This window comes from Meriones unguiculatus, chromosome 7 (genome assembly GCF_030254825.1).
Source record: "Meriones unguiculatus strain TT.TT164.6M chromosome 7, Bangor_MerUng_6.1, whole genome shotgun sequence".
Taxonomy (NCBI): Eukaryota; Metazoa; Chordata; class Mammalia; order Rodentia; family Muridae; genus Meriones; species Meriones unguiculatus.
In genome coordinates, this window is record NC_083355.1 from 1,033,003 (window position 1) to 1,039,342 (window position 6,340).

The window sequence follows — 6,340 nt, forward strand, 5'->3', positions numbered from 1 at the left end:
GCCGTTGGCTGCTCAGGTGCCCGGATGGAGGCACGTGAGAGCACGCGTCCGGTTGGGAGCACGTGTTCGGGGCCGCCTTCCTGGTCCCCGGTCTGTTCCGTCCTCCTTGTCACAGAGTCCCGAGCAGCACCCCTCCGTCGCCGTACTTACCTACGCCAAGAAGGAGCATGTGCTTCACCCTTCCAGCTTGGCGTCCCAATGGCCGGGACAGTTCCACGCTTGCTTACTCTGTTGTCAGCGTTAGTCTGTCTTCCCTACTAGACCTTCAGATCTCTGAGGTCGAGAATTACTGCCTCTAGTATTTCTTAGAGGAAAGACTGCTTACACTACTTACAAACTTATCTGTCAATCTAAAGTTTACACCGTTTCCAATCTAAACCTACACTGTCCCAAGACAGATGTGGGGATCCTTATGAATTAGCACCCAAAGAAAGGAAGTGTAACAGATGTTGTTCCCCGCTTATTTCCTCTACACCCAGCAGCACTTATCCGAGGCTGGTTAAGATCAGTCAACAAAGTTTCCCCGAAGTTTGTTGCGTCTTTGTGTCCTTTGCAGGGTCTATGAAACCAATTTATCTTCCCCCACAGCAGGAGATAGATGCTTTGGTCCCTTGCTAAGTTACTGTGCCCATCCTGGAACTGTGGTATGAAATTGTGTGAATTTCCAAATGTTTATTCACCCCCAAAAAGGAAGGGCCTAACAGATAAAAAGATTCTGCTAAAATTCTGAGGTTTTTTTTTAAGTTTTTTGTTTTGTTTTTGTTTGCTTGTTTTTTAACAAATTAACGAATAATAGGATTACTTACAGAAGCAGAGGCAACTCACAGACAGCTAAAGCACCAAAAAGACCGACCCTCAGTCAACATTTTAACTCTTACAGTCAGTCTTTGCCTACCTAAAGCTAGAAAAGGATAGAATGGGGGTTGGACTATCAGGGAGACTCAGGGCAGGGCCTTGTGACCTCCCCTCAAAGAGATTCTGATCCCAGTTACTACAGAACCAGCTATCTGCTGTATATTTATATTGCTTTTGTTGCCGTAACTGCAGGCTGAAGTCTCCTGCAAATAATCACACCTATTCCGTTTTGCTTAAACTGGTCAGTTTACAGTTGGTCAAAAATTGCAGTTGAAGCTACATGCAGTGGTCTGTACCAGTAGTCCTAACTATTTAGAAGTCTGGGACATAGATATTGTAAGTTCAAGGCCAGTCTGGACAACATATCAAGACCTTGTCTCGAAACAGAATCTCCAACCTGAGGAATGGGGCTGTAGCTCGGTGTTAAAGTGTTTGCATAGCATGTACAAGATCCAGGACTTAATGCCAAGCACCACAAAAAAAATGCAGCTGGAAAATTCCAATAATACATGGATGTACATCAATTTCTATATACCATCGAACACAGCACTGAATTGTATATTAAAGTTGAAAGCAATAAAATAAAAAGTAATATTAAAAAGAAAGCATGAATTGTCAGCTTTAGACCTTATCCAAAAAAAAAGGCAAAAATAAAGACAGAGAAGATGTAAATCCTACAGCCCCAAATTTAAATAAATGTTATATCTATTTGAAATAAACCTTTCAAGCATAATATGCATACAGAAGTCTGTGTTTTGTAAATGAGTGATGTAGTGAATTAACTCCGTGAATGCATCCATATGTTATTAATATTAGTGAGATCCAAAAAAAGGCTTATTAACATTTTAGAAGGTTCTCCTTACAGCCTTTTCTAACTACTTCCTGTCAAAGGTAACCACTATTCTGGTTTCTGACTACATAGGTTTGTTTTACTTGATTTGAATCTTTAAGAAATGAGATTAAGTGCTTTTTTGCATCCTAGTTCTTTTTTTGTTTTGTTTTTCCTCCTTTTTGGAAGTATGGAGGCTTAGGTATAAGACGTCAATTTTGGTTTAAGCTTTACAAAACAAAACAAACAAAATAGCCTCCTTTTGCATTCCATAAAAAGTGACAGAAAAGCACCTGGGCAGAAGAATAGCCAACTACAAGCCCCCACCACTCCCCTGTGGTCCCCCTGGGACAGAGGGGCTCCCTCCAGAGCTGTCCACTGTTCCACACCCTGGACCAACAACCCAAGCAACTCCCCAACACACATGGACTCAAATTCCCAGTTTTCCTTCTATCTTTCTCATGCCAGTTAGTTCATTCATTTTTAAAATTGATTTACTCCAATGTAACAAAAAGATATAAAGAAAGAGTGGCTGAAAGACTGTATATTTACAGATCCCTGGCAAAAAAAAAAAAAAAAAAAACATGTTGTCTATGGAAATACAGAGAGTTTCAGTAGCAAAATGTGGGAGGAAAGATTCCTTGGTGACAAAAAAGTTGATCACTGGTCTTTATTTCAGGGAAGAGATGGTGATGGGTTAGGATATAGCCTAAATTTAACACTGCTGCTTTCTCTTCAAAGCCTTCAAAGTCACCAAGTCATTCCTAGAAGATTCTTGTTTGGATTGCCTACAATACTCTGGGCAGACCTCAGCCCAACAACAATGTCCTTTGTTTTTCCAAAGTAGAATTAATTTAATATACTTGTGATTTTATTTTTTATGTCTTCTACCAGGGCCCTAATATTGCCTAAGATTAGTCACTCACAGTTTTTTTTTTTTTTCTTTTTCTATCTGTCTGGTAATGCTGCCTCCAAGGTTCACAGTGCCTAAGCCAGATATTTTGGCTTGCAGCCACATTATCGCCACATATATCCATATGGCTACTGGAGTTCTACAGTTCCACTTCATGAACAGAATCCCAACAGCCTTTGATCATAGACCCACTCCAGCATTCTTTATGAGTATCACTCCAGCAAAGCCATGATTCAGACCCCAGACAGATGAAACATTACCTCCAAAATATGTCTAGAAGTCCCTATCTCTATTGTAGTCCCACGAAAGATAACCTTTGCCCCCACCTGTCGACAATTTCAGTGGCTAGTCAACGGAAGACAGGACATCTTTACACAGACTGGGGAACAGGTCAATCTGGTTGCTGACGTTTTTCTTGATCTTCTTTGGAGGCAGGTTCCTGTTTAGGTCCGAGACCTAAACAAGACTAGCTGCTGATTCCTCGTGGCAGGAGCCTCATCTAGTATATGCTGCTCTCTCTCCACAACAAGGCACACTGTGTTTCCATTTCTCTGGATATCCAGAGTGAACATCTAACGTTCTTCTTTGTATGCCTGAACTCTTTCACTCAACATCCACATTGTCGAATGTTTCACTAGTCTTTTCTGTTGTTATCTGACATTATATTGTAAAATTATGCCACAATGTTTTAGAAATTAAGTCAACTGAGATTTGGAAGACAATTTTTAAGCTGTTCCAAATAGTGCCCATTTTTGAACCTGAGTCTGGATGTATGTGAGTCAGCATTTTTGCCAGATACATAATCTCTGGGCACAGAGCATGCTTTCTTCCCAACCACTGAGCTTGTCAGTCTTTGTGGTGTTACTAACTTGGGATGGTGTGTAATAACACCTCAAGGAGTTTTTATTTCCCTGTTGTCTAATGGTGCTAAGCAACTTTTTCTATATTTACTGGCCATTTGGAGTCCCTATTTTATTCATATGACTTTTTTTTTTTTTTTTACATTTTCTGGATACAAACCTGAAAGGTTACTGGTTTAAAAAGCCTCAGGCACTTGTGAGACTCCCTGCAGAAGGATTTGACACACTGGAATTGTCAGCAGGCAGTTAGAAGCAGGGTCGGGGTTTGGAAGCAGGGAGCCTCCCGAGAAGGTCAACGTGTTATTGGGACGTCCCAGGAGAATTCCTGGCAAGTGTGCCAATGTGATAAGGACCTCCACCAAAATTTACAAGCTAGGAAATCAGAAAATAGATCTGCAGATGGAAATCTCCCCACTCAAACCTCCCTCTTCTGTCCTACAGAACTGCAAGCCGCAAGCATCCTGGCAGTCTCCACTCAGGCAGAGGCCGCACAATCTGCCTGTTACGGTTGGGCTCCTCGTTCTTCTGTTTCCACATTGCTTCAATCGGTCCTGTTCTAATAGAGCCCCTTGATTATTACTTGCTTTTCAAATATCTTTTCCACAATATGTGGCAACCTGCATGGCTTTGGGATTGACCTGACTGAGGCAACAGCTAATGAAGAAATCGCAGACACATATACAGAAAAGATGGGATCAGTCAGACTATGCATTTTGATGGAGACTACCAGAAGCAGCCTGGAAATTCTATACATTTATTATATACAATAGGACCAAAGAAAAGGCAGTTAGCTAATCTCAGTGTGGCATCTCTATTAGAATCTCTTTGGCTTTTAAAAACATCATAACCAAAAGTGTCTTGAGGAGGAAAGGGTTTATTTGGCTTACACACATGTCCTAAATCCCGGTCCACTGAGAGAAGCCAGGGCAGGAACACACACTGGGTGGGAACACTAAGGCAGGAGCTGAGGCAGTGGCTTTGGTGGAGTGCTGCTTACTGGCTTGCTCCTCCTGGCGCTCTCAGCCTACTTCCTTACATCACCCGGACCATCCATGGGTTGGTTCTCCCACATCAGTCACTAATTAAGAAAATGTCTCACAGACTTGCCTACAGCCTGATACTACAGTGGCAAATTCTCAGTTGAGATTCCCTCCCTAACAAAGACTTAACAGAGCACCAAGCTGAGTCTGTGTGTCTGGAGACCTGGTGCGGGTCTATCACTCTCTGGGGGACAGTTAGGGCTAAGTACCATCTGCAGCAACAGCCACAGCTAATAATTAAAGGTCACACAGCATTTGAGCAGCTTCCTAGAGCATGCGCATTGCCTCTGATCCTACAAGGGTCCAACTTGCTGACCTTGCCTCACAGCTGAGCCTGATCACAGCCTCTGGTGTGACCCAAGGAAAACATTTTACCTTCCATGGACTCTTCCATTTACATTACCAGGGAAAGGCAGAGGGATAGGCTGGGGTAGTGAGCCTGGTGGAGCAGCCTACACAGGTCAGTCAAGATTAGCACTCCTATGCTCATCTACTGCTTGGAGCCAAACTTTGCCTTTTCTGAAGACCATGTCCCGTCCATGGCAGCCTTGTCTCCTACCCGGAGACAATGTGGGACCCAAGTGTCGTAAGCTTGTGCCAACTGGTTTGAGAGCTCTTTGGAGATGTGAAAACTGAGCCTGGGGATATGATAGATAGGCCAAGGCCCAACAACCAGCAGGTGGCCCTGCAGAAGTGTGAGAGACAGCACTCAGGTTCTCGTCAAATGCTTTTCTTTCTCTTCCTCCAAAGTTGGCCATTGCCAAGGTTGTTCCCTAGTCTTTCTCATAGCTGGAAAGTTTGGTCAGGATCAGTGAAAGGATGTAGCCATGGAAGAGTGTCAGAGGATGCTGGAACCTGTCTCACCCTCCATCACCACTGCCATGATGTTTTCTCTTCCTTCATGCATATTAGGGTCAGTGCTTGGTCTCAGGGATCAAATTCAAGTTGTCAGGCTTAGTGTCTTTACCCACTGAACTACCTCCTCGCCTGGCTTCTTCTACCTTCTTGTTCATTCCTCAGTTGCACCCCAGCCTGGCAGGAAGCCTAGGTGCCATCAAGAATTCCTGTGAGAAATTAGGAGGACAACAATACCTGAAGCTGTTCCTGGAGCCAGTTACCTGCTGACAATTTAGATAAATATCCTCTCCATCTCAGATTCAATTGGAAACTATCTGCCCAAAAGTTTAACTCCAAGAAAGGCCCAGTCTCCCTAAAGAGAAAAAAAAAGTCACCTATTTGTCTTTTCCTTCTGGAGAGTCTTCATGCAGATGGAAGAGATGGTCTGGAGCCTGTGTCTTAGTATTCGCAGAGCAAGTGTTGGTGTGTACTTCAGAGACTTTCCAAGGTGTGTAAATGAGCGTAGACTGGAAAAAGCTGGCTCACGGGCCCACAGAACGGGCCAAGCAAGGCAGAATCCTGGGCCTGAGATGGAACCTCCATGCCTCCACTTCTTGAAGTCCCTTTGTCCTGTGACTTCTCACTCCAGCCCTTCAGTGTCACTCCTGATAACCTAGAAATTCTGAACTCCAAAATGTTTTCTTCTTCCACTGCAACAGTGATGGCTCACACTAAGCAGACAACTCTTCAGTGGAAGTCCTGTGACCATGTTGTCTGGACCCCAACAGTGACTCATCATAAGAAAGGCCCCACTCCCCCATCCCATCCCTCAGAGGTCAGCCATGCTGAGTTGCCATACAGCCCCCATGACCGAGACTCAAGTGCTGCAGGTGGTTCTGGCGGCATACCCAGGGCTTCCTGCTTCTTAGGGCCTGACGGGGTACGTAGGCTAACATTGGGAGGTAGGACATACCCCTTAAGGCACCCAATGATCTCATTCAGGAGT

The 6,340-nt window shown here is 44.0% G+C and overlaps 1 pseudogene; it reads right to left on the bottom strand.

Annotated features, from left to right (window-relative positions):
• Nucleotides 1-2,399: 2,399 nt before the first annotated feature.
• Nucleotides 2,400-3,994, bottom strand: LOC110558997 (F-actin-capping protein subunit beta-like; annotated as a pseudogene).
• Nucleotides 3,995-6,340: the final 2,346 nt, after the last annotated feature.